We start from the raw sequence: 27,044 nt of genomic DNA, 5'->3' as shown, positions 1-27,044 counted from the left end.
TGGGGTCCTGGGTGTACACCCACCACCAAGCTTGTGCCAGGCACAGTGACACACACACAGTGACACACAGTGACACACACAGTGTATACACATAGTGTACATACACACAGTGTACACACACAGTTTATACACATAGTGTACACACACACAGTGTACACACACACAGTGTACATACACACACAGTGACACACTGTATACACATAGTGTACACACACACAGTGTACACACACACTGTACACACACAGTGTACACACACACAGTGTACAACAACAACAACAACAACCGCCATTCGCCACTAAGTGGCGGTGACGTCACCACGACGCTTGTGCCAGGCTATGTGCACCCTGAGGCCACGTGAAGTGTCAAACGCCCGCTGGCAGGAGGTCACTGGGCAGACCCAGGTGCCACGGGTCGACTGACTGAGATGACTGGCTGATGCACCACCTGTGCCCCCTACTGTGCCAACCTGCTGTGCTTTAGCCACCCGGCGCTCCGCTCGCTGTTGTGAGCGTCGCTCCTCCGCCCTCCGTTGTTGTTGGAGGGCGACTGCCTCCAACTGCCCAGTAGCATCCTTCACGAGCCTCCTCCACAGAGGCCGATCTTGACACCGCTGGTACCAGTCATCGGCAAGTCCACTCAGCTCCACGTCCTCCTGTACCACATCACTCCATCTCTTCTCTAGCCCGTGCCGCGCCCGCTTAGCCCCCTCAATCCGGCCAAACAAAAGCTGTTTCGGCATGCGGTGGCTGGGCATGCGGGCTACATGACCCAGCCATCGCAGCCTTGCCTGCCGGAGGAGCTCACCGATGGGACCCTGCCCAGATCTTTCAAGGATTTGTGAGCTCCTCACACAATCCAGTCTGGTTAAACCCAGGATGGATCGTAGGCAGGCCAGCCTAAATGTTTCTAACCGGCGAAGATGTTCCATTAGGGGGGTCCACGTTTCGCAAGCGTAGAGAAGGGAGGGAATGACCGTGGCCGAGAAGACCTGAAGTTTATTGCGGAGCGACAGACCAGGTAGCTTCCACACAGCGTTACGCAACCGATGAAAAGATATTGCCGCTCGACTGATTCGGAGTGAGACCTCTGCTGTTAAACTGGAGCCAGTCATAAGCACACTGCCCAGGTATGGGAAACTCTCCACTCTCTCCACAACTGCCCCATCACCGATTGGGAGTTGTGGGGGTGGAGTGTCCGATGGTACAAAATACCCAGGCAGGTGTTTAGTTTTGGTGGGGCTGATGGTAAGGCCCCACCTCTTAGTGGCACGCTCCAGTCTCAGCAGCAGCGTCTCCAACTCCTCCTCTGACTGAGCAGCTATTACCAAGTCATCAGCATACATAACGTGGTTGAGTAATAGGGAGCCATCCCTTGACCGCACCCGGGCATCGATTAGCCTCCCATTATATCTGTACCATATGGAGATTCCCCCGGTACAGCTATTGAAGGCTTCACGAACTACGTGGTCAAAATAGATGTTAAATAATGTGGGAGCCAGAGGACATCCCTGTCGCACCCCAAGGTGTACAGGGAATGGCTCTGACTCCCGGCCACGTAGTTTTACCCGGGCCCGCTCACCATCATGAAGGTCCTTAATGATCGTGAGCAGAGGGTCAGGTACTCCAAAAGCACGAAGAACGACCCAGAGCCCAGGCCTACTGATGGTATCATAGGCCTTGACCAGGTCAATAAAGCAGAGATGTAGGTCTTGTTGGAATTCCCTACACCTCTGCTGTAGCAGACGGACAGAAAATATGGCATCTGTGCAGGACCGCCCTTTCCTGAAATCGCATTGGGGCTCCGCAAGCCTCTCCTCAGCGTGCCTGGCAAGGCGATGCTGAATAATCCTTGCCAGGACCTTTCCCGGCACACTGAGGAGTGAGATGCCCCTGTAGTTGTTACAGTCTGTGCGGTCCCCCTTCTTAAAAAGGGGGACCACCAGGGCATCCTTCCAATCCTGCGGAACCCGTCCAGTGGTCCAGACTGTTGTTATGATGTCATATAGGGCAGTCTGTGCACAAACGCCACCCTCCCTCAGCATTTCGCTTGGGAGATCATCTCTGCCCGCTGCCTTTCCTGGTCTAAGACTCCGGATCGCCTTCAATACTTCCTCAGCAGATGGCACCTCAGCCAGCCACTCACAGGGGGTGACTTCTTCCAATATTTGAGGCACCGCAGCCTCAGCAGGGTCATCCTCACTTTGTGCCACGATGTTTTCCTGGCTGAGGGATTTTCCCTCCCCCAGGACCTCACAGAAATGCTCAGCAAATCTGCGAACCTGTTCCTGGGGGTCGGAAATTGGATCACCGTTTTTTCCCCTAATGATGGTAATAGGTGTGGCGCTGCAGGTTACTTTTTTGATGGAGTTAAATAGAGATTTGTGATCACGGGCCACTGAGGCAGACTCCATCTCCTCAGCAACCTGCGACCACCACCCATCCTTGCAGCGCCTCACGGCTCTCCGAACCTCCGAGCGAAGGCTGCGGTAAGCCTCCTCATTCTCTGACGTGGGATTCTGTAGCCGATGACAGTGGGCCTGTCGCTTTTTCTCAACCATCCTGAACACCTCCTCTGTCAGCCAGGGTCTCTGGGGAGGTCTGGACTGCGTACCCAAAGCAGCCATTGCAGCTGCATGAGTCACAGTCCTAAACCTCGCCCATTTACCCTCGACATCAGGAGGAGTCGGGGACGATGCCAATCCCAGCCGCAAGCGATGATGAAATTCTCGCATGCAACTTTCATCAGATAACTGAGACCAGGCCACTTTATGTTGGAATGGGGTCCTGGGTGTACACCCACCACCAAGCTTGTGCCAGGCACAGTGACACACACACAGTGACACACAGTGACACACACAGTGTATACACATAGTGTACATACACACAGTGTACACACACAGTTTATACACATAGTGTACACACACACAGTGTACACACACACAGTGTACATACACACACAGTGACACACTGTATACACATAGTGTACACACACACAGTGTACACACACACTGTACACACACAGTGTACACACACACAGTGTACAACAACAACAACAACCGCCATTCGCCACTAAGTGGCGGTGACGTCACCACGACGCTTGTGCCAGGCTATGTGCACCCTGAGGCCACGTGAAGTGTCGAACGCCCGCTGGCAGGAGGTCACTGGGCAGACCCAGGTGCCACGGGTCGACTGACTGAGATGACTGGCTGATGCACCACCTGTGCCCCCTACTGTGCCAACCTGCTGTGCTTTAGCCACCCGGCGCTCCGCTCGCTGTTGTGAGCGTCGCTCCTCCGCCCTCCGTTGTTGTTGGAGGGCGACTGCCTCTAACTGCCCAGTAGCATCCTTCACGAGCCTCCTCCACAGAGGCCGATCTTGACACCGCTGGTACCAGTCATCGGCAAGTCCACTCAGCTCCACGTCCTCCTGTACCACATCACTCCATCTCTTCTCTAGCCTGTGCCGCGCCCGCTTAGCCCCCTCAATCCGGCCAAACAAAAGCTGTTTCGGCATGCGGTGGCTGGGCATGCGGGCTACATGACCCAGCCATCGCAGCCTTGCCTGCCGGAGGAGCTCACCGATGGGACCCTGCCCAGATCTTTCAAGGATTTGTGAGCTCCTCACACAATCCAGTCTGGTTAAACCCAGGATGGATCGTAGGCAGGCCAGCCTAAATGTTTCTAACCGGCGAAGATGTTCCATTAGGGGGGTCCACGTTTCGCAAGCGTAGAGAAGGGAGGGAATGACCGTGGCCGAGAAGACCTGAAGTTTATTGCGGAGCGACAGACCAGGTAGCTTCCACACAGCGTTACGCAACCGATGAAAAGATATTGCCGCTCGACTGATTCGGAGTGAGACCTCTGCTGTTAAACTGGAGCCAGTCATAAGCACACTGCCCAGGTATGGGAAACTCTCCACTCTCTCCACAACTGCCCCATCACCGATTGGGAGTTGTGGGGGTGGAGTGTCCGATGGTACAAAATACCCAGGCAGGTGTTTAGTTTTGGTGGGGCTGATGGTAAGGCCCCACCTCTTAGTGACACGCTCCAGTCTCAGCAGCAGCGTCTCCAACTCCTCCTCTGACTGAGCAGCTATTACCAAGTCATCAGCATACATAACGTGGTTGAGTAATAGGGAGCCATCCCTTGACCGCACCCGGGCATCGATTAGCCTCCCATTATATCTGTACCATATGGAGATTCCCCCGGTACAGCTATTGAAGGCTTCACGAACTACGTGGTCAAAATAGATGTTAAATAATGTGGGAGCCAGAGGACATCCCTGTCGCACCCCAAGGTGTACAGGGAATGGCTCTGACTCCCGGCCACGTAGTTTTACCCGGGCCCGCTCACCATCATGAAGGTCCTTAATGATCGTGAGCAGAGGGTCAGGTACTCCAAAAGCACGAAGAACGACCCAGAGCCCAGGCCTACTGATGGTATCATAGGCCTTGACCAGGTCAATAAAGCAGAGATGTAGGTCTTGTTGGAATTCCCTACACCTCTGCTGTAGCAGACGGACAGAAAATATGGCATCTGTGCAGGACCGCCCTTTCCTGAAATCGCATTGGGGCTCCGCAAGCCTCTCCTCAGCGTGCCTGGCAAGGCGATGCTGAATAATCCTTGCCAGGACCTTTCCCGGCACACTGAGGAGTGAGATGCCCCTGTAGTTGTTACAGTCTGTGCGGTCCCCCTTCTTAAAAAGGGGGACCACCAGGGCATCCTTCCAATCCTGCGGAACCCGTCCAGTGGTCCAGACTGTTGTTATGATGTCATATAGGGCAGTCTGTGCACAAACGCCACCCTCCCTCAGCATTTCGCTTGGGAGATCATCTCTGCCCGCTGCCTTTCCTGGTCTAAGACTCCGGATCGCCTTCAATACTTCCTCAGCAGATGGCACCTCAGCCAGCCACTCACAGGGGGTGACTTCTTCCAATATTTGAGGCACCGCAGCCTCAGCAGGGTCATCCTCACTTTGTGCCACGATGTTTTCCTGGCTGAGGGATTTTCCCTCCCCCAGGACCTCACAGAAATGCTCAGCAAATCTGCGAACCTGTTCCTGGGGGTTGGAAATTGGATCACCGTTTTTTCCCCTAATGATGGTAATAGGTGTGGCGCTGCAGGTTACTTTTTTGATGGAGTTAAATAGAGATTTGTGATCACGGGCCACTGAGGCAGACTCCATCTCCTCAGCAACCTGCGACCACCATCCATCCTTGCAGCGCCTCACGGCTCTCCGAACCTCCGAGCGAAGGCTGCGGTAAGCCTCCTCATTCTCTGACGTGGGATTCTGTAGCCGATGACAGTGGGCCTGTCGCTTTTTCTCAACCATCCTGAACACCTCCTCTGTCAGCCAGGGTCTCTGGGGAGGTCTGGACCGCGTACCCAAAGCAGCCATTGCAGCTGCATGAGTCACAGTCCTAAACCTCGCCCATTTACCCTCGACATCAGGAGGAGTCGGGGACGATGCCAATCCCAGCCGCAAGCGATGATGAAATTCTCGCATGCAACTTTCATCAGATAACTGAGACCAGGCCACTTTATGTTGGAATGGGGTCCTGGGTGTACACCCACCACCAAGCTTGTGCCAGGCACAGTGACACACACACAGTGACACACAGTGACACACACAGTGTATACACATAGTGTACATACACACAGTGTACACACACAGTTTATACACATAGTGTACACACACACAGTGTACACACACACAGTGTACATACACACACAGTGACACACTGTATACACATAGTGTACACACACACAGTGTACACACACACTGTACACACACAGTGTACACACACACAGTGTACAACAACAACAACAACCGCCATTCGCCACTAAGTGGCGGTGACGTCACCACGACGCTTGTGCCAGGCTATGTGCACCCTGAGGCCACGTGAAGTGTCGAACGCCCGCTGGCAGGAGGTCACTGGGCAGACCCAGGTGCCACGGGTCGACTGACTGAGATGACTGGCTGATGCACCACCTGTGCCCCCTACTGTGCCAACCTGCTGTGCTTTAGCCACCCGGCGCTCCGCTCGCTGTTGTGAGCGTCGCTCCTCCGCCCTCCGTTGTTGTTGGAGGGCGACTGCCTCCAACTGCCCAGTAGCATCCTTCACGAGCCTCCTCCACAGAGGCCGATCTTGACACCGCTGGTACCAGTCATCGGCAAGTCCACTCAGCTCCACGTCCTCCTGTACCACATCACTCCATCTCTTCTCTAGCCCGTGCCGCGCCCGCTTAGCCCCCTCAATCCGGCCAAACAAAAGCTGTTTCGGCATGCGGTGGCTGGGCATGCGGGCTACATGACCCAGCCATCGCAGCCTTGCCTGCCGGAGGAGCTCACCGATGGGACCCTGCCCAGATCTTTCAAGGATTTGTGAGCTCCTCACACAATCCAGTCTGGTTAAACCCAGGATGGATCGTAGGCAGGCCAGCCTAAATGTTTCTAACCGGCGAAGATGTTCCATTAGGGGGGTCCACGTTTCGCAAGCGTAGAGAAGGGAGGGAATGACCGTGGCCGAGAAGACCTGAAGTTTATTGCGGAGCGACAGACCAGGTAGCTTCCACACAGCGTTACGCAACCGATGAAAAGATATTGCCGCTCGACTGATTCGGAGTGAGACCTCTGCTGTTAAACTGGAGCCAGTCATAAGCACACTGCCCAGGTATGGGAAACTCTCCACTCTCTCCACAACTGCCCCATCACCGATTGGGAGTTGTGGGGGTGGAGTGTCCGATGGTACAAAATACCCAGGCAGGTGTTTAGTTTTGGTGGGGCTGATGGTAAGGCCCCACCTCTTAGTGGCACGCTCCAGTCTCAGCAGCAGCGTCTCCAACTCCTCCTCTGACTGAGCAGCTATTACCAAGTCATCAGCATACATAACGTGGTTGAGTAATAGGGAGCCATCCCTTGACCGCACCCGGGCATCGATTAGCCTCCCATTATATCTGTACCATATGGAGATTCCCCCGGTACAGCTATTGAAGGCTTCACGAACTACGTGGTCAAAATAGATGTTAAATAATGTGGGAGCCAGAGGACATCCCTGTCGCACCCCAAGGTGTACAGGGAATGGCTCTGACTCCCGGCCACGTAGTTTTACCCGGGCCCGCTCACCATCATGAAGGTCCTTAATGATCGTGAGCAGAGGGTCAGGTACTCCAAAAGCACGAAGAACGACCCAGAGCCCAGGCCTACTGATGGTATCATAGGCCTTGACCAGGTCAATAAAGCAGAGATGTAGGTCTTGTTGGAATTCCCTACAACTCTGCTGTAGCAGACGGACAGAAAATATGGCATCTGTGCAGGACCGCCCTTTCCTGAAATCGCATTGGGGCTCCGCAAGCCTCTCCTCAGCGTGCCTGGCAAGGCGATGCTGAATAATCCTTGCCAGGACCTTTCCCGGCACACTGAGGAGTGAGATGCCCCTGTAGTTGTTACAGTCTGTGCGGTCCCCCTTCTTAAAAAGGGGGACCACCAGGGCATCCTTCCAATCCTGCGGAACCCGTCCAGTGGTCCAGACTGTTGTTATGATGTCATATAGGGCAGTCTGTGCACAAACGCCACCCTCCCTCAGCATTTCGCTTGGGAGATCATCTCTGCCCGCTGCCTTTCCTGGTCTAAGACTCCGGATCGCCTTCAATACTTCCTCAGCAGATGGCACCTCAGCCAGCCACTCACAGGGGGTGACTTCTTCCAATATTTGAGGCACCGCAGCCTCAGCAGGGTCATCCTCACTTTGTGCCACGATGTTTTCCTGGCTGAGGGATTTTCCCTCCCCCAGGACCTCACAGAAATGCTCAGCAAATCTGCGAACCTGTTCCTGGGGGTTGGAAATTGGATCACCGTTTTTTCCCCTAATGATGGTAATAGGTGTGGCGCTGCAGGTTACTTTTTTGATGGAGTTAAATAGAGATTTGTGATCACGGGCCACTGAGGCAGACTCCATCTCCTCAGCAACCTGCGACCACCACCCATCCTTGCAGCGCCTCACGGCTCTCCGAACCTCCGAGCGAAGGCTGCGGTAAGCCTCCTCATTCTCTGACGTGGGATTCTGTAGCCGATGACAGTGGGCCTGTCGCTTTTTCTCAACCATCCTGAACACCTCCTCTGTCAGCCAGGGTCTCTGGGGAGGTCTGGACCGCGTACCCAAAGCAGCCATTGCAGCTGCATGAGTCACAGTCCTAAACCTCGCCCATTTACCCTCGACATCAGGAGGAGTCGGGGACGATGCCAATCCCAGCCGCAAGCGATGATGAAATTCTCGCATGCAACTTTCATCAGATAACTGAGACCAGGCCACTTTATGTTGGAATGGGGTCCTGGGTGTACACCCACCACCAAGCTTGTGCCAGGCACAGTGACACACAGTGACACACAGTGACACACACAGTGTATACACATAGTGTACATACACACAGTGTACACACGCAGTTTATACACATAGTGTACACACACACAGTGTACACACACACAGTGTACATACACACACAGTGACACACTGTATACACATAGTGTACACACACACAGTGTACACACACACTGTACACACACAGTGTACACACACACAGTGTACAACAACAACAACAACCGCCATTCGCCACTAAGTGGCGGTGACGTCACCACGACGCTTGTGCCAGGCTATGTGCACCCTGAGGCCACGTGAAGTGTCAAACGCCCGCTGGCAGGAGGTCACTGGGCAGACCCAGGTGCCACGGGTCGACTGACTGAGATGACTGGCTGATGCACCACCTGTGCCCCCTACTGTGCCAACCTGCTGTGCTTTAGCCACCCGGCGCTCCGCTCGCTGTTGTGAGCGTCGCTCCTCCGCCCTCCGTTGTTGTTGGAGGGCGACTGCCTCCAACTGCCCAGTAGCATCCTTCACGAGCCTCCTCCACAGAGGCCGATCTTGACACCGCTGGTACCAGTCATCGGCAAGTCCACTCAGCTCCACGTCCTCCTGTACCACATCACTCCATCTCTTCTCTAGCCCGTGCCGCGCCCGCTTAGCCCCCTCAATCCGGCCAAACAAAAGCTGTTTCGGCATGCGGTGGCTGGGCATGCGGGCTACATGACCCAGCCATCGCAGCCTTGCCTGCCGGAGGAGCTCACCGATGGGACCCTGCCCAGATCTTTCAAGGATTTGTGAGCTCCTCACACAATCCAGTCTGGTTAAACCCAGGATGGATCGTAGGCAGGCCAGCCTAAATGTTTCTAACCGGCGAAGATGTTCCATTAGGGGGGTCCACGTTTCGCAAGCGTAGAGAAGGGAGGGAATGACCGTGGCCGAGAAGACCTGAAGTTTATTGCGGAGCGACAGACCAGGTAGCTTCCACACAGCGTTACGCAACCGATGAAAAGATATTGCCGCTCGACTGATTCGGAGTGAGACCTCTGCTGTTAAACTGGAGCCAGTCATAAGCACACTGCCCAGGTATGGGAAACTCTCCACTCTCTCCACAACTGCCCCATCACCGATTGGGAGTTGTGGGGGTGGAGTGTCCGATGGTACAAAATACCCAGGCAGGTGTTTAGTTTTGGTGGGGCTGATGGTAAGGCCCCACCTCTTAGTGGCACGCTCCAGTCTCAGCAGCAGCGTCTCCAACTCCTCCTCTGACTGAGCAGCTATTACCAAGTCATCAGCATACATAACGTGGTTGAGTAATAGGGAGCCATCCCTTGACCGCACCCGGGCATCGATTAGCCTCCCATTATATCTGTACCATATGGAGATTCCCCCGGTACAGCTATTGAAGGCTTCACGAACTACGTGGTCAAAATAGATGTTAAATAATGTGGGAGCCAGAGGACATCCCTGTCGCACCCCAAGGTGTACAGGGAATGGCTCTGACTCCCGGCCACGTAGTTTTACCCGGGCCCGCTCACCATCATGAAGGTCCTTAATGATCGTGAGCAGAGGGTCAGGTACTCCAAAAGCACGAAGAACGACCCAGAGCCCAGGCCTACTGATGGTATCATAGGCCTTGACCAGGTCAATAAAGCAGAGATGTAGGTCTTGTTGGAATTCCCTACACCTCTGCTGTAGCAGACGGACAGAAAATATGGCATCTGTGCAGGACCGCCCTTTCCTGAAATCGCATTGGGGCTCCGCAAGCCTCTCCTCAGCGTGCCTGGCAAGGCGATGCTGAATAATCCTTGCCAGGACCTTTCCCGGCACACTGAGGAGTGAGATGCCCCTGTAGTTGTTACAGTCTGTGCGGTCCCCCTTCTTAAAAAGGGGGACCACCAGGACATCCTTCCAATCCTGCGGAACCCGTCCAGTGGTCCAGACTGTTGTTATGATGTCATATAGGGCAGTCTGTGCACAAACGCCACCCTCCCTCAGCATTTCGCTTGGGAGATCATCTCTGCCCGCTGCCTTTCCTGGTCTAAGACTCCGGATCGCCTTCAATACTTCCTCAGCAGATGGCACCTCAGCCAGCCACTCACAGGGGGTGACTTCTTCCAATATTTGAGGCACCGCAGCCTCAGCAGGGTCATCCTCACTTTGTGCCACGATGTTTTCCTGGCTGAGGGATTTTCCCTCCCCCAGGACCTCACAGAAATGCTCAGCAAATCTGCGAACCTGTTCCTGGGGGTCGGAAATTGGATCACCGTTTTTTCCCCTAATGATGGTAATAGGTGTGGCGCTGCAGGTTACTTTTTTGATGGAGTTAAATAGAGATTTGTGATCACGGGCCACTGAGGCAGACTCCATCTCCTCAGCAACCTGCGACCACCACCCATCCTTGCAGCGCCTCACGGCTCTCCGAACCTCCGAGCGAAGGCTGCGGTAAGCCTCCTCATTCTCTGACGTGGGATTCTGTAGCCGATGACAGTGGGCCTGTCGCTTTTTCTCAACCATCCTGAACACCTCCTCTGTCAGCCAGGGTCTCTGGGGAGGTCTGGACCGCGTACCCAAAGCAGCCATTGCAGCTGCATGAGTCACAGTCCTAAACCTCGCCCATTTACCCTCGACATCAGGAGGAGTCGGGGACGATGCCAATCCCAGCCGCAAGCGATGATGAAATTCTCGCATGCAACTTTCATCAGATAACTGAGACCAGGCCACTTTATGTTGGAATGGGGTCCTGGGTGTACACCCACCACCAAGCTTGTGCCAGGCACAGTGACACACACACAGTGACACACAGTGACACACACAGTGTATACACATAGTGTACATACACACAGTGTACACACACAGTTTATACACATAGTGTACACACACACAGTGTACACACACACAGTGTACATACACACACAGTGACACACTGTATACACATAGTGTACACACACACAGTGTACACACACACTGTACACACACAGTGTACACACACACAGTGTACAACAACAACAACAACCGCCATTCGCCACTAAGTGGCGGTGACGTCACCACGACGCTTGTGCCAGGCTATGTGCACCCTGAGGCCACGTGAAGTGTCAAACGCCCGCTGGCAGGAGGTCACTGGGCAGACCCAGGTGCCACGGGTCGACTGACTGAGATGACTGGCTGATGCACCACCTGTGCCCCCTACTGTGCCAACCTGCTGTGCTTTAGCCACCCGGCGCTCCGCTCGCTGTTGTGAGCGTCGCTCCTCCGCCCTCCGTTGTTGTTGGAGGGCGACTGCCTCCAACTGCCCAGTAGCATCCTTCACGAGCCTCCTCCACAGAGGCCGATCTTGACACCGCTGGTACCAGTCATCGGCAAGTCCACTCAGCTCCACGTCCTCCTGTACCACATCACTCCATCTCTTCTCTAGCCCGTGCCGCGCCCGCTTAGCCCCCTCAATCCGGCCAAACAAAAGCTGTTTCGGCATGCGGTGGCTGGGCATGCGGGCTACATGACCCAGCCATCGCAGCCTTGCCTGCCGGAGGAGCTCACCGATGGGACCCTGCCCAGATCTTTCAAGGATTTGTGAGCTCCTCACACAATCCAGTCTGGTTAAACCCAGGATGGATCGTAGGCAGGCCAGCCTAAATGTTTCTAACCGGCGAAGATGTTCCATTAGGGGGGTCCACGTTTCGCAAGCGTAGAGAAGGGAGGGAATGACCGTGGCCGAGAAGACCTGAAGTTTAGTGCGGAGCGACAGACCAGGTAGCTTCCACACAGCGTTACGCAACCGATGAAAAGATATTGCCGCTCGACTGATTCGGAGTGAGACCTCTGCTGTTAAACTGGAGCCAGTCATAAGCACACTGCCCAGGTATGGGAAACTCTCCACTCTCTCCACAACTGCCCCATCACCGATTGGGAGTTGTGGGGGTGGAGTGTCCGATGGTACAAAATACCCAGGCAGGTGTTTAGTTTTGGTGGGGCTGATGGTAAGGCCCCACCTCTTAGTGGCACGCTCCAGTCTCAGCAGCAGCGTCTCCAACTCCTCCTCTGACTGAGCAGCTATTACCAAGTCATCAGCATACATAACGTGGTTGAGTAATAGGGAGCCATCCCTTGACCGCACCCGGGCATCGATTAGCCTCCCATTATATCTGTACCATATGGAGATTCCCCCGGTACAGCTATTGAAGGCTTCACGAACTACGTGGTCAAAATAGATGTTAAATAATGTGGGAGCCAGAGGACATCCCTGTCGCACCCCAAGGTGTACAGGGAATGGCTCTGACTCCCGGCCACGTAGTTTTACCCGGGCCCGCTCACCATCATGAAGGTCCTTAATGATCGTGAGCAGAGGGTCAGGTACTCCAAAAGCACGAAGAACGACCCAGAGCCCAGGCCTACTGATGGTATCATAGGCCTTGACCAGGTCAATAAAGCAGAGATGTAGGTCTTGTTGGAATTCCCTACACCTCTGCTGTAGCAGACGGACAGAAAATATGGCATCTGTGCAGGACCGCCCTTTCCTGAAATCGCATTGGGGCTCCGCAAGCCTCTCCTCAGCGTGCCTGGCAAGGCGATGCTGAATAATCCTTGCCAGGACCTTTCCCGGCACACTGAGGAGTGAGATGCCCCTGTAGTTGTTACAGTCTGTGCGGTCCCCCTTCTTAAAAAGGGGGACCACCAGGACATCCTTCCAATCCTGCGGAACCCGTCCAGTGGTCCAGACTGTTGTTATGATGTCATATAGGGCAGTCTGTGCACAAACGCCACCCTCCCTCAGCATTTCGCTTGGGAGATCATCTCTGCCCGCTGCCTTTCCTGGTCTAAGACTCCGGATCGCCTTCAATACTTCCTCAGCAGATGGCACCTCAGCCAGCCACTCACAGGGGGTGACTTCTTCCAATATTTGAGGCACCGCAGCCTCAGCAGGGTCATCCTCACTTTGTGCCACGATGTTTTCCTGGCTGAGGGATTTTCCCTCCCCCAGGACCTCACAGAAATGCTCAGCAAATCTGCGAACCTGTTCCTGGGGGTCGGAAATTGGATCACCGTTTTTTCCCCTAATGATGGTAATAGGTGTGGCGCTGCAGGTTACTTTTTTGATGGAGTTAAATAGAGATTTGTGATCACGGGCCACTGAGGCAGACTCCATCTCCTCAGCAACCTGCGACCACCACCCATCCTTGCAGCGCCTCACGGCTCTCCGAACCTCCGAGCGAAGGCTGCGGTAAGCCTCCTCATTCTCTGACGTGGGATTCTGTAGCCGATGACAGTGGGCCTGTCGCTTTTTCTCAACCATCCTGAACACCTCCTCTGTCAGCCAGGGTCTCTGGGGAGGTCTGGACCGCGTACCCAAAGCAGCCATTGCAGCTGCATGAGTCACAGTCCTAAACCTCGCCCATTTACCCTCGACATCAGGAGGAGTCGGGGACGATGCCAATCCCAGCCGCAAGCGATGATGAAATTCTCGCATGCAACTTTCATCAGATAACTGAGACCAGGCCACTTTATGTTGGAATGGGGTCCTGGGTGTACACCCACCACCAAGCTTGTGCCAGGCACAGTGACACACACACAGTGACACACAGTGACACACACAGTGTATACACATAGTGTACATACACACAGTGTACACACACAGTTTATACACATAGTGTACACACACACAGTGTACACACACACAGTGTACATACACACACAGTGACACACTGTATACACATAGTGTACACACACACAGTGTACACACACACTGTACACACACAGTGTACACACACACAGTGTACAACAACAACAACAACCGCCATTCGCCACTAAGTGGCGGTGACGTCACCACGACGCTTGTGCCAGGCTATGTGCACCCTGAGGCCACGTGAAGTGTCAAACGCCCGCTGGCAGGAGGTCACTGGGCAGACCCAGGTGCCACGGGTCGACTGACTGAGATGACTGGCTGATGCACCACCTGTGCCCCCTACTGTGCCAACCTGCTGTGCTTTAGCCACCCGGCGCTCCGCTCGCTGTTGTGAGCGTCGCTCCTCCGCCCTCCGTTGTTGTTGGAGGGCGACTGCCTCCAACTGCCCAGTAGCATCCTTCACGAGCCTCCTCCACAGAGGCCGATCTTGACACCGCTGGTACCAGTCATCGGCAAGTCCACTCAGCTCCACGTCCTCCTGTACCACATCACTCCATCTCTTCTCTAGCCCGTGCCGCGCCCGCTTAGCCCCCTCAATCCGGCCAAACAAAAGCTGTTTCGGCATGCGGTGGCTGGGCATGCGGGCTACATGACCCAGCCATCGCAGCCTTGCCTGCCGGAGGAGCTCACCGATGGGACCCTGCCCAGATCTTTCAAGGATTTGTGAGCTCCTCACACAATCCAGTCTGGTTAAACCCAGGATGGATCGTAGGCAGGCCAGCCTAAATGTTTCTAACCGGCGAAGATGTTCCATTAGGGGGGTCCACGTTTCGCAAGCGTAGAGAAGGGAGGGAATGACCGTGGCCGAGAAGACCTGAAGTTTATTGCGGAGCGACAGACCAGGTAGCTTCCACACAGCGTTACGCAACCGATGAAAAGATATTGCCGCTCGACTGATTCGGAGTGAGACCTCTGCTGTTAAACTGGAGCCAGTCATAAGCACACTGCCCAGGTATGGGAAACTCTCCACTCTCTCCACAACTGCCCCATCACCGATTGGGAGTTGTGGGGGTGGAGTGTCCGATGGTACAAAATACCCAGGCAGGTGTTTAGTTTTGGTGGGGCTGATGGTAAGGCCCCACCTCTTAGTGGCACGCTCCAGTCTCAGCAGCAGCGTCTCCAACTCCTCCTCTGACTGAGCAGCTATTACCAAGTCATCAGCATACATAACGTGGTTGAGTAATAGGGAGCCATCCCTTGACCGCACCCGGGCATCGATTAGCCTCCCATTATATCTGTACCATATGGAGATTCCCCCGGTACAGCTATTGAAGGCTTCACGAACTACGTGGTCAAAATAGATGTTAAATAATGTGGGAGCCAGAGTACATCCCTGTCGCACCCCAAGGTGTACAGGGAATGGCTCTGACTCCCGGCCACATAGTTTTACCCGGGCCCGCTCACCATCATGAAGGTCCTTAATGATCGTGAGCAGAGGGTCAGGTACTCCAAAAGCACGAAGAACGACCCAGAGCCCAGGCCTACTGATGGTATCATAGGCCTTGACCAGGTCAATAAAGCAGAGATGTAGGTCTTGTTGGAATTCCCTACACCTCTGCTGTAGCAGACGGACAGAAAATATGGCATCTGTGCAGGACCGCCCTTTCCTGAAATCGCATTGGGGCTCCGCAAGCCTCTCCTCAGCGTGCCTGGCAAGGCGATGCTGAATAATCCTTGCCAGGACCTTTCCCGGCACACTGAGGAGTGAGATGCCCCTGTAGTTGTTACAGTCTGTGCGGTCCCCCTTCTTAAAAAGGGGGACCACCAGGGCATCCTTCCAATCCTGCGGAACCCGTCCAGTGGTCCAGACTGTTGTTATGATGTCATATAGGGCAGTCTGTGCACAAACGCCACCCTCCCTCAGCATTTCGCTTGGGAGATCATCTCTGCCCGCTGCCTTTCCTGGTCTCAGACTCCGGATCACCTTCAATACTTCCTCAGCAGATGGCACCTCAGCCAGCCACTCACAGGGGGTGACTTCATCCAATATTTGAGGCACCGCAGCCTCAGCAGGGTCATCCTCACTTTGTGCCACGATGTTTTCCTGGCTGAGGGATTTTCCCTCCCCCAGGACCTCACAGAAATGCTCAGCGAATCTGCGAACCTGTTCCTGGGGGTCGGAAATTGGATCACCGTTTTTTCCCCTAATGATGGTAATAGGTGTGGCGCTGCAGGTTACTTTTTTGATGGAGTTAAATAGAGATTTGTGATCACGGGCCACTGAGGCAGACTCCAACTCCTCAGCAACCCGCGACCACCACCCATCCTTGCAGCGCCTCACGGCTCTCCGAACCTCCGAGCGAAGGCTGCGGTAAGCCTCCTCATTCTCTGACGTGGGATTCTGTAGCCGATGACAGTGGGCCTGTCGCTTTTTCTCAACCATCCTGAACAACTCCTCTGTCATCCAGGGTGGCTGGGGAGGTCTGGAGCGCGTACCCAAAGCAGCCATTGCAGCTGCATGAGTCACAGTCCTAAACCTCGCCCATTTACCCTCGACATCAGGAGGAGTCGGGGACGATGCCAATCCCAGCCGCAAGCGATGATGAAATTCTCGCTTGCAACTTTCATCAGATAACTGAGACCAGGCCACTTTAGGTTGGAATGGGGTCCTGGGTGTACACCCACCACCGGAGTGGAAGAATGGCAGGTGCATCTTACAGATGACTAGTCGATGGTCAGAGGGCAGATCAGCTCCACGGTAGGTCCTGGTGTCAAGGACATGGGCTCGCATTCGCTGGTCCGTCACTATGTAGTCCAGCAGATGTTCTTGCTTGGACCCGGCATGCATCCATGATGTTGTGTGGATGCGCCGATGCCGGAACAGCGTGTTGGTAATTACAAGCCCATGGGCTGCACAAAAATCTAGCAGCCTCCTACCGTTGTTATTGAGCTGATCTGGCCCATGCCCTCCAATCACTCCAGACCAGGTGCCAGTATCATGACCAACTCGGGCATTGAAGTCACCCAACATGATGACTCTATCCCGAGGGGCCACTTTAGCCAGCACCTGTGACAGGAGGTCATAGAAGGACACACAGTGTATACACACAGTGTACACACACATTGTACACACACACACAGTGTATACACAATAATGTCCACGTTGTTGCTGAGCTCACACACCCAAGGGAGAGAGCAATGGAAAATGAATCTAAATCAACTTAAACTTCAACTCTGTGACGTCACCGCTCTGCATTACCTCATTGGCGTGAAACGCTAGGGTGACGTTACCTCGCTAGTGACGTCATGTCAGCAAAGTATTCATCCCTCCCCCGTCCACCGCGCTCTTGAGCGTGACGTCACCTCCGCTCGGGTCACTGCCTATATCGTTCCAGTGGCAATCCTTATTTGGGCAAAGCTACGCCCAATGACTGGCGGCTCATTAACATAATGTTCGTTAAAGCCGTCGCGAGTTTATTGCGACGGGTTCAGCGCCCACGCCCCAATCCCTCCACATATGGAGGGATTGGGGCGTGGGCGCTGACCGTTTGAGTCATCATCATGGATGATGATGACCGTTTGAGTTATGGTCGAAACGTCGTGAGAATTTTTTTATTGTTTTATATATATTTTGTTATTTTGTTGTTTCTCTTCAACGTGACTTTACCGAAAAAACTAAGAATATGAATTACTGCAGTCACGAAAGCTTTAAATCAAAATATAATTTATTCAGTTACAGAGCCGCTCGTGGGAGGGAAGTGACGTCATACTACTTCCTGCTGTCGCGAGGTAACAGGAAGCTGCCGTGTGCGCGCTTGCACTGAAATCCGAGGTGAGAAATTCTCATCGTTGTGGTGGTGGTCGTTGTGGTGGTGGTGGTTGTTGTTGTTGTTTACCAAGGTAGAGCCTCGCTCTCTCGTAGGGATGTCAGTTGAGTAGCAGCGAGCATTGGAATTGATGTCCAGGTTGGAACTTTACAACGCGGGGCCTAGCCACGCGGGGCCTTGCCTCCTGCCCTCGCCTGATTGCATTCACTTTAATTATCTCGCTTAAGTTGAATTTGTCTTCACCCGGCTCGCCACTTTGTAACTTTGTTTTATTGTAAATATTCACGCAGTTTTTATTTTCGTTCTTTTGTTAGCAGGCCAAGCCCGCTTGAGCTGCTATACCGCTCTTGTTATCAGAAGCGACCTGCCCACAACAACACAAGGTGGGGCTTTGTCAACGTGTGTGAATGTTTTGACTTAAAACTTTGGTGACTGCAGGAATTAATATTCTTGGTTCTTTCGGTAAAGTCACGTAGATAGAAAATAAAAATAACTATAAAAAATAGTAAAAGCAAAAAAAACCCACGTTTTGATCGCGACAAAAGTAGTCTTTATTTAATGTAATTGTATTATCTGTTATTGTTATCTTCTGTCTACGTAACTTTACTGAAAGAACCAAGAATACGTGTGTCAATGTCTATCGGTCAAAGACGCTAAACGGAGAGACGCGCAAACTCCAAATATACAGCAGGCGTCAGGGTCGGGATCGAACCCACGACTTCCTGTATACCAGGTGAGGTAGTTAACATCTCACCATGGAGAGAGACACGCAAACTACAGTTAGCCTCGGCTATGTTCATTGATCCTCGATTAATTACTTGGTGGAGTGAGAAAGCATTAATGCTGAGCAGATGAAGGTGGCCAGGCATGATTCTAGACACGCCACCGCCAGTGTGTGACAGTGTCAAGTTTGTATTTGCAGTCAAGTCTATCAACTCTATTGAACACGGAGATTATATCAAAACAATAGTTTATTTTTATATTCCTCTGGAACTCTTACTAAGGATGGAAACAGGAGGTGAACACAGCACACACATGCAGCTGAAGTCGGGACTGTTCATCCCAGCATTCAAGGACATCTGAGTTGCGATTGAACATTAATTCATGCATTTCAGCATAACACAAATAGTATTGTTTTCAACACCCTTTGCTATGTCAGCTGAATTTAGCTCTTATAAATATTCATTTTGTAGCCAGACAGCCGAAATTGTGTGCTTAGAGTTTTGGGTTAACATTCATTTTGAAGATACGAGGGCTTCCAGGCATGTTTATAACCATTTGCCCTCTCATTGTGTGCCATCACAGCCCGTGTGATGAATTTGGGACACTTTTTCACTACATCATGAATATATGAATAAGTATCGACGTGTAAGTCACATGTGACTATATATGCATTCCTCTGTGCCTCGATACTGACGTGTAGATGGTGTGGATATTCTTATTTTCTGTCTGCAGCTGACGCTGGTCTGATGGAGCAAAGGCAGTCAGCACAGCAGCTCGGTACGACAAGTCAACATTGCGACCAGCGTGCATACAGCACGGATCGGACTGGAAATTTGACACAGCACCAGAGAACTCGCACAGGAGAGAAACCCTTCAAGTGCAGTGTGTGTGGGAAGGCTTTTGCATGGCCATCTGCTCTTAAAGTACACCAGAGAACACACACGGGAGAGAAACCTTTCAAGTGCAGTGTGTGTGTGAAGGCATTTTCACAGTCATCTGCTCTTGTAGAACACCTGAGAACACACACGGGAGAGAAACCCTTCAAGTGCAGTGTGTGTGGGAAGGCATTTGCACGGTCATCTACTCTTGTAGAACACCAGAGAATACACACGGGAGAGAAACCCTTCAAGTGCAGTGTGTGTGGGAAGGCATTTGCGCAGTCATCTGCTCTTGTAGCACACCAGAGAACACACACGGGAGAGAAACCCTTCAAGTGTACTCTGTGTGGGAAGGCGTTTACACTTTCATCTACTCTTGTAATACACCAGAGAACACACACGGGAGAGAAACCCTTCAGGTGCACGATGTGTGGGATAGCGTTTACACAGTCATATAATCTCGTATTACACCAGAGAACACACACGGGAGAGAAACCCTTCAAGTGTACTCTGTGTGGGAAGGCGTTTACACTTTCATCTACTCTTGTAATACACCAGAGAACACACACGGGAGAGAAACCCTTCAGGTGCACTCCGTGCGGGAAGGCGTTTGCACAGCAACCACATCTTATAGATCACCGGAAAACACAGAAGCATCAGAAGATCCACAAGGAGTGGAGTCTGAAATCAGCTTGTGAAAGTCAAAGTGCCACAATAAGCCCATCCCTCTTGAAACAAGAACCAGAAGAAAATCCCAGCTTGGACACTTTTAAAGGTATCGAGGTGAAATATGAAGAGGTAATGGTGAAGAGGGAAGAAGTGATGGTGAAGAGGGAAGAAGTGATGGTGAAGAGGGAAGAGGTGATGGTGAAGAAGTGAAGGTGAAATGTGAAGATGAAGATGAAACTCCAAAATGGGACCTTCACATCGATGGAGGCAACGTGAAGCAGGAGGAGAATTCTGACTGTGAGGCAGAGCGAGGCAACTCCCAGCAGTTTGTGGAAGTGGAGGTGTGGGTGGACTTGCTCCTAGACAATACAAAGTCAAGTGGAGACCCGGTAGATGTGTAAGCCAGAGACGATGTCGCTCCAATAGATGCACCTTTGTCACAGGCCTTTATTGACAAGAATGTGAAGTTGAACACTCAATTCCTAGGTTCAACCTGCAGAGTAAGAACGAGTGGCCAGTCTTTGTGGACCTGTGGGTTGGGGAGATCTCTGACCAGGAGCGAGAGCCAATACGCCCCCAAACATTCACTATGTTATCATAATAATTGCTTTTACACGGTGGTTGCTTAACCGCCTCGGCAACTCGGAGTTTTGTATCTCGTCTGAAACACTCGAAGAGCATCCCCAAGTAGCAGCTGCCCCTGTGTGGCACAGGGTGGTGGCCCTGCACCGGCCTGCATTTATTTTTTCCGCCTGAGGACGACCGCTTGTGTTACGATCGAAACGTCGTGATCTATTATTATTTTGTCTACCGACGTGACTTTACTGAAAGAACCAAAGAGTATGTGAACAAGAGGCTGTCAGTAGGGGGCGATGATTGATATTTCATCTCAGTTATGTAATTTGTCGCTAATGTTTAGAATTCGCCAGCATGCAATGGCCTCGTTTTGAATGTCACAATAGTATGTTTTACATCCACTGTTAAGCAGACGGTGCATATTTCTTTTTTCAATTAGCTTCTTAATCAGATGTTATCTGATGCAGTATATTTCACTGCAGTAATTACATTTTGTTAAAATGCCTGTCAATAATTCAGAATGAACACTTGTCTTATTTTGTGTGTACATGCATCACTTTATTTTTTATAAGGGTCAAACATTGAATAAGTGATGTTAGGACAAAGTGTGTGTGTGTGTGTGTTTTGGAAGTAACCTGTACAGAGAACTCAGGTGAGACCCATTGTTCTTGTGATACAGGTCAAAGGGTACTTTTGTGTTTCAGGAAGCATCTGGAGCAACTCATTGTCTTTGACATAGGAAGCACACTCAGATCATTCATCAGTTACAAGGCATACCACCTTAAAGTTACACGTAGAGGAGATACATTCTCTGCAACACGAATTATAATTTTGTCTTACGTGTTGACGTAGATTTTGTCGAACTTGGACTAGAAATGCTCCTTGCTGATTAACGTCTGGATGTTCACAACCATGGCTTGAAGCAAGCCCCTCTGCTGTTGAGACATTGTCCACCAAAACCGGTCCACAGTTGGCTTTCACACACAGTGTACACACACACAGTGTACACACACAGTGTACACACACAGTGTACCCACAGTGTACACACACAGTGTACACACACAGTGTACACAGTGTACACACACAGTCTACACACACACACAGTGTACACACACACACAGTGTACACACACACAGTGTACACACAAAGTGTACACACACAGTGTATACACAGTATGTACATACAGTGTATATACGTACACACAGTGTACACACACAGTTTACACACACACAGTGTACACACACACAGTGTATACACAATAATGTCCACGTTGTTGTAGCTGGGCCCACGCACCCAAGGGAGGGAGCAATGTAAAATGAATCTAAATCAACTTAAACTCCAATCCCGCACTGTGACGTCACCACTCAGCATTACTTCATCGGCGTGAAACGCCAGGGGGAGGTGTACCTCGCTAGTGACGTCATGTCACCAAGGTATTCACACTCCCCCAACCCCGTCCACGGCGCTCTTGAGCGTGACGTCACCTTCGCTTGGGTCACTGTCGATATCAATCCAGTGGCAATCCTAATTTGGGCAAAGGTACGCCCAGTGACTGGCGGTTCATTAACATAATGTATCCGTTGAAGCCGTCGAGAGTTTATTGCGATGGGTTTAGCAGCCACGCCCCCATCCCTCCACATATGGGCCGGCATCATTAACATAATTTATTCAGTTACAGAGCCGCTCATTGTGGGAGGGGCGTGTCTCTTACCCCAGAAGTGACGTCATGTTACCTACTTACCCACGTGATGTCGAGAGGTAACAGGAGGCTGCCGATCCGCGCTTGCACTGAAATCCGACGTGAGAAATTCTCATGCTGGTGGTGGTTGTTGTTGTTGTTTACCAAGGTAGAGCCTCTCTCTCGTAGGGATGTCAGTTGAGTAGCAGCGAGCATGGGAATCGATGTCCAGGTTGGAACTTTACAACGCGGGGCCTAGCCACGCGGGGCCTTGCCTCCTGATTGCGTTCGCTTTAATTATCTCGCTTAAGTTTAATTTGTCTTCACCCGGCTCGCAACTTTGTAACTTTGTTTTATTGTAAATATTCACGCAGTTTTTATTTTCGTTCTTTTTTCACCAGGCCATGCCCGCTTGAGCTGCTATACCGCTCTTGTTATCAGAAGCGACCTGCCCACAACAACACAAGGTGAGGCTTTGTTAACGTGTGTGAATGTTTTGACTTAAAACTTTTGTGACTGCAGGAATTAATATTCTTGGTTTATTCGGTAAAGTCACGTAGATAGAAAATAAAATTAAAATAACAATAAAATAAAAAATTGAAAATAAAGCAAAAAACCCACGACGTTTCGATCGCAACACAAGTGGTCTTTATCTTATTGAATTTAATCTGTTATTTTTATTTTCTATCTACGTTACTTTACTGAAAGAACCAACAATACGTGCGTCAATGTATCTTATCGGTCAAAGATGCTAAGCTTGTGCCGCTGCTGACTCTGAATGTGTGGAGGGGAACACCTTCACCACGGGGAGAGAGAGACAGAGACACGGATAGCCTCGGCTATGTTGATTGATTATCGATTCATTACTTGGTGGAGTGAGGAAGAATTAATGCTGAGCAGATGAAGGTGGCCAGGCATGGTGCTGGTCACACCACCACCTGTTTACTCATGGCAGTGTGTGACAGTGTCAAGTTTGTGTTTGCAGTAAAGTCTGTTAACTCTATTGCACACGGAGGTTATATCAAAACAATAGTTTATTTTTGTTTTCCTCTGGAACTCTCCAGATATACAGCAGGCGTCAGTGTCGGGATCGAACCCACGACTTCCTGTATACCAGGTGAGGTAGTTAACATCTCACCACAGAGAGAGACACGCAAACTCCAGTTAGCCTCGGCTATGCTAATTGATCCTCGATTAATTACTTGGTGGAGTGAGGAAGCATTCATGCCAAGCAGATTAAGATGGCCAGGCGTGATTCTAGACACGCCACCGCCTGTTTACCCAGTGAAAGTGTACAGTTTGTGTTTGCAGTAACATCTATTAACTCTGTTGAACACGGAGGTTATAGCATAACAGTAGTTTACTTTTGTTTTCCTCTGGAACTCTTTATACAAATGGAAACAGGAGGTGAACACAGCACACACATTCAGCTGAAGTCGGATCTGTTCATCCCCAGCGTTTGTGGGGGCTCATGCCCCCCCCACTCCCCATTACGTGGGGGCTGATCTCCCTCTCACTCACCACGAGCGGTGGGGGGGGGGCGCCACGTCTAATGGGTGGGGGCTGATGCCCCCCCCACCCACCCACTCGTGTGTGTCTCACCGTTAACACTGCGGTGCACACACAGACACTAGTGACACTCGCGTGTGTCTCACCGTTAACACTGTGGTGCACGCACAGACACTAGTGACACTCGTGCGTGTCTCACCGTTAACACTGTGGTGCACACACAGACACTAGTGACACTCTCACGTGTCTCACCATTAACACTGTGGTGCACGCACAGACACTAGTGACACTCTCACGTGTCTCACCGTTAACACTGCGGTGCACACACAGACACTAGTGACACTCGTGCGTGTCTCACCGTTAACACTGTGGTGCACACACAGACACTAGTGACACTCGCGCGTGTCTCACCGTTAACACTGCGGTGCACGCACAGACACTAGTGACACTCGTGTGTGTCTCACCGTTAACACTGCGGTGCACACACAGACACTAGTTACACTCTCACGTGTCTCACCGTTAACACTGCGGTGCACACACAGACACTAGTTACACTCGCGCGTGTCTCACCGTTAACGCCGTGGTGCACGCACAGACACGCGCCGGCACGGGCCACCGTTGGTATTTTAATATGCGCGCGCGTCACACCCACACTGATTTATAGTCACCCACACACCGTCGTACGCTGATCGCTGTCCCACCGCTCTTCACACACACACATGCACCACGCGTCACAACGTCAGTCTGTGCTAAGATTTATGTCCCGGAGCGAATAGGGACCCCCGTTTATGGCCCCCTCCAGCCAGCACCCTTCGGACAGCGCCTAACCTCCTGTCACCTGGCCGTCGCAGAGTGCGTCTATCCCCAAAGCTCGAGCTGACTCAATTGGCCCCCCTTCCCGTACCCACTCACCTATTCAGCTGCCCCATGGGGGCTGGGGAAGATGCTCGCCTCGGGGACTTTTTCTGTCCGACCGTTTCCAGCTCCACCCTGCATTGGTCGCACGGACGCTAAGGACGGCTGGTCTCCTCCGCCGCTCCAGAAGGACTCTGATTCAATCCGCCCCTCCGGCCCCCTTATGTCTCCAAAGCCCCTTAACCCCCGGGGCACATGACGTCATCCTGCGCATCCAATCGAATTCTCTTTGCGGCTGCTTTGAGCGCTCTGGCCGTTGGGGGGGAGGTGGGGGTCGCGTCATCCCCCCCTTCCCATTGTCTCTGTGCCTGCGTTCCTCGCCGTTGACTCATCGATAATCCCCTCGCTCCCTCCAACTTGAGTCAACTCTTATCTGCCTAGGGGCTTTTCCCTCCCACCCCACTGTTTACCCTGCTGCTGGGTACTGGCTGAAGGTCCCACCCCCCCGTGCTGTGTATGCTTCATCGCGGCCGGCCTGTAAAGCTCTATGCCCCCTTCTTGGGGGGGGGCGCCATGTAATCCGGTCTGGGGGGCTCGGCCAATTTCCTGGTCCGGGGAAACCGTGGAACGTCCCTGCTAGTGGGGTCCTCGGGTGAAAACCCATCGCACCAGGTGATCCCTCCTCGCGACCCTACGGGGGTGCATGCGGGTGTTTAGTGGGGCGTGCGTGCGTTCGTGGGATGGGGAGGGGGGTGCGAGGAGAGGGTAGAGCCGGCGGAGTTGCTCCGCTGTGGTGGCGCCACAGTTACGATGGCGATAGCAATATTACAAAATAGCAAAATATTTTTAATTTTGCGCGGCAGGCAAACGCAGCAGCGTGCTACGAGGTACGAGACTGTAACTTGATCATCGCCATCCTCCTCTTCCAACAACTAAGTTAATGTGGCCATCAACAACCTAACATCATTCAAGTGTGCAGACGACGGACAGAATCTTGGTGAGTCCAGTACAATATGATACGTTACGATACGTTCAATGCGTGTATGATAACATAGCTTTAGCGATTTCATTTTAGGGTTACTACGATACATACGTTTAATGCATGTTAAACGTTTTTATAGCAGAGGATTGTTTCCTGAAAACACTTTCTATGAAATTGCAGTTCACATAGGTAGGCTAAGAATTTACCTTGTTTTTTACTTTGAATTTTACTGTGCAATACAGTATTGTAATTAATAAATACATACAGTATATAGTTTATACAGTACGATCCTGTAAATTGCTCTGTTTTGCTAAACTATCACCATTCTTTAAGACTCCTGGGTAGGCTAGGCCATTTTCGCCTTACGATATTTTCGACTTACGATGGGGTCGTGGTAACGCATCTCCATCGTAAGTCGGGGACTATCTGTATATATAATAATGTGGTGTGTGTGGTCTATATGGGGAGCGGTAGTGTAGCGGTTGGCGCGCTGCGCTATGAACCCAGCGACCCGAGTTCGATTCCCGCTCACGGCCAACACAATCAGTGACGATTATCTAAACCGATCCTGGGCCTCCCCTAGGTCGACTCAGCCTCAAATGAGTACCTGTTGCGGTGTGTAAACATCGCCACTGGGGAGACAAAGGCGGTTGGGCGTGGTTGCTGGCCACCCACCCCCTCGTGTACCGTTACCGGCCTTCATAGGCGCTCGCAAACAGCACTTGCCCCTACTGTCTGTTAAGGCTACACGGGGGGGTCTTTGTCTCTCTAGCCTATACAATTAATTTTATCGTCTGTCTGTGTCCGTCTGCGCACGCGTGCTTGCGAGGGATTTGGCTACCAAACCGTGGGGTTCACGTGAGAAATGTTTCTGCCAGGAAGCACGCCGTGGGCAAGCGCTGTGCCGTCTTCCCGTCGCTCGCATTCAAAAGAGTTAAAGTTGAGTTGTGTTGGCGATTTCCCTTCAAATATTTAGTTAGGTTTGCGGCTATTTATTTATTTATTTCCCCACGCGCCTCGGCCCGGAGACAACGTCATCAGCTGCGCGCACGTGCACAACGCTCGCACGGTTGGCCCCTGCAAACTCTCACGCACCATCGACGGAGGCGTGCGTCCTTTTTTATTCGCCTGCACACTCTACAAGGCAAGTCGCACACATTGGTATCGTAAGCATTTATATAATTACACTTTGCACCGCTGGCAGGGGTTGCCCCTAGCAATGCACACACGATCGGCACACATTTTCATTCGCGTTAAAACTGCAACAAAAACGCACACAACACGCTGAGGTTGAATGTCCTCTTCTCCCCACTCCACACCAATGCGTCCTGTTACTACTATAGAGCCCCTAGATATTATTATTACTGCGCTT

General features: G+C 52.0%; 1 long non-coding RNA gene across 1 annotated transcript; it reads left to right on the top strand.

Moving 5' to 3' along the window:
- Positions 1–22,595: 22,595 nt before the first annotated feature.
- LOC142908910 (uncharacterized) lies at positions 22,596–26,810 on the top strand. Its single transcript, XR_012932029.1, has 4 exons — positions 22,596–22,793; positions 23,391–23,443; positions 25,554–25,687; positions 26,701–26,810. It is a non-coding gene; the product is annotated as an uncharacterized LOC142908910 (long non-coding RNA).
- Positions 26,811–27,044: the final 234 nt, after the last annotated feature.

Source organism: Petromyzon marinus, unplaced genomic scaffold (assembly GCF_048934315.1).
Source record: "Petromyzon marinus isolate PM22_M1 ecotype Great Lakes invasive population unplaced genomic scaffold, UKy_Petmar_22M1.pri1.0 PM_G_Scaffold_11, whole genome shotgun sequence".
In the NCBI taxonomy this organism is placed as follows: domain Eukaryota; kingdom Metazoa; phylum Chordata; class Hyperoartia; order Petromyzontiformes; family Petromyzontidae; genus Petromyzon; species Petromyzon marinus.
This window is presented reverse-complemented; position numbering and strand designations above follow the sequence as displayed.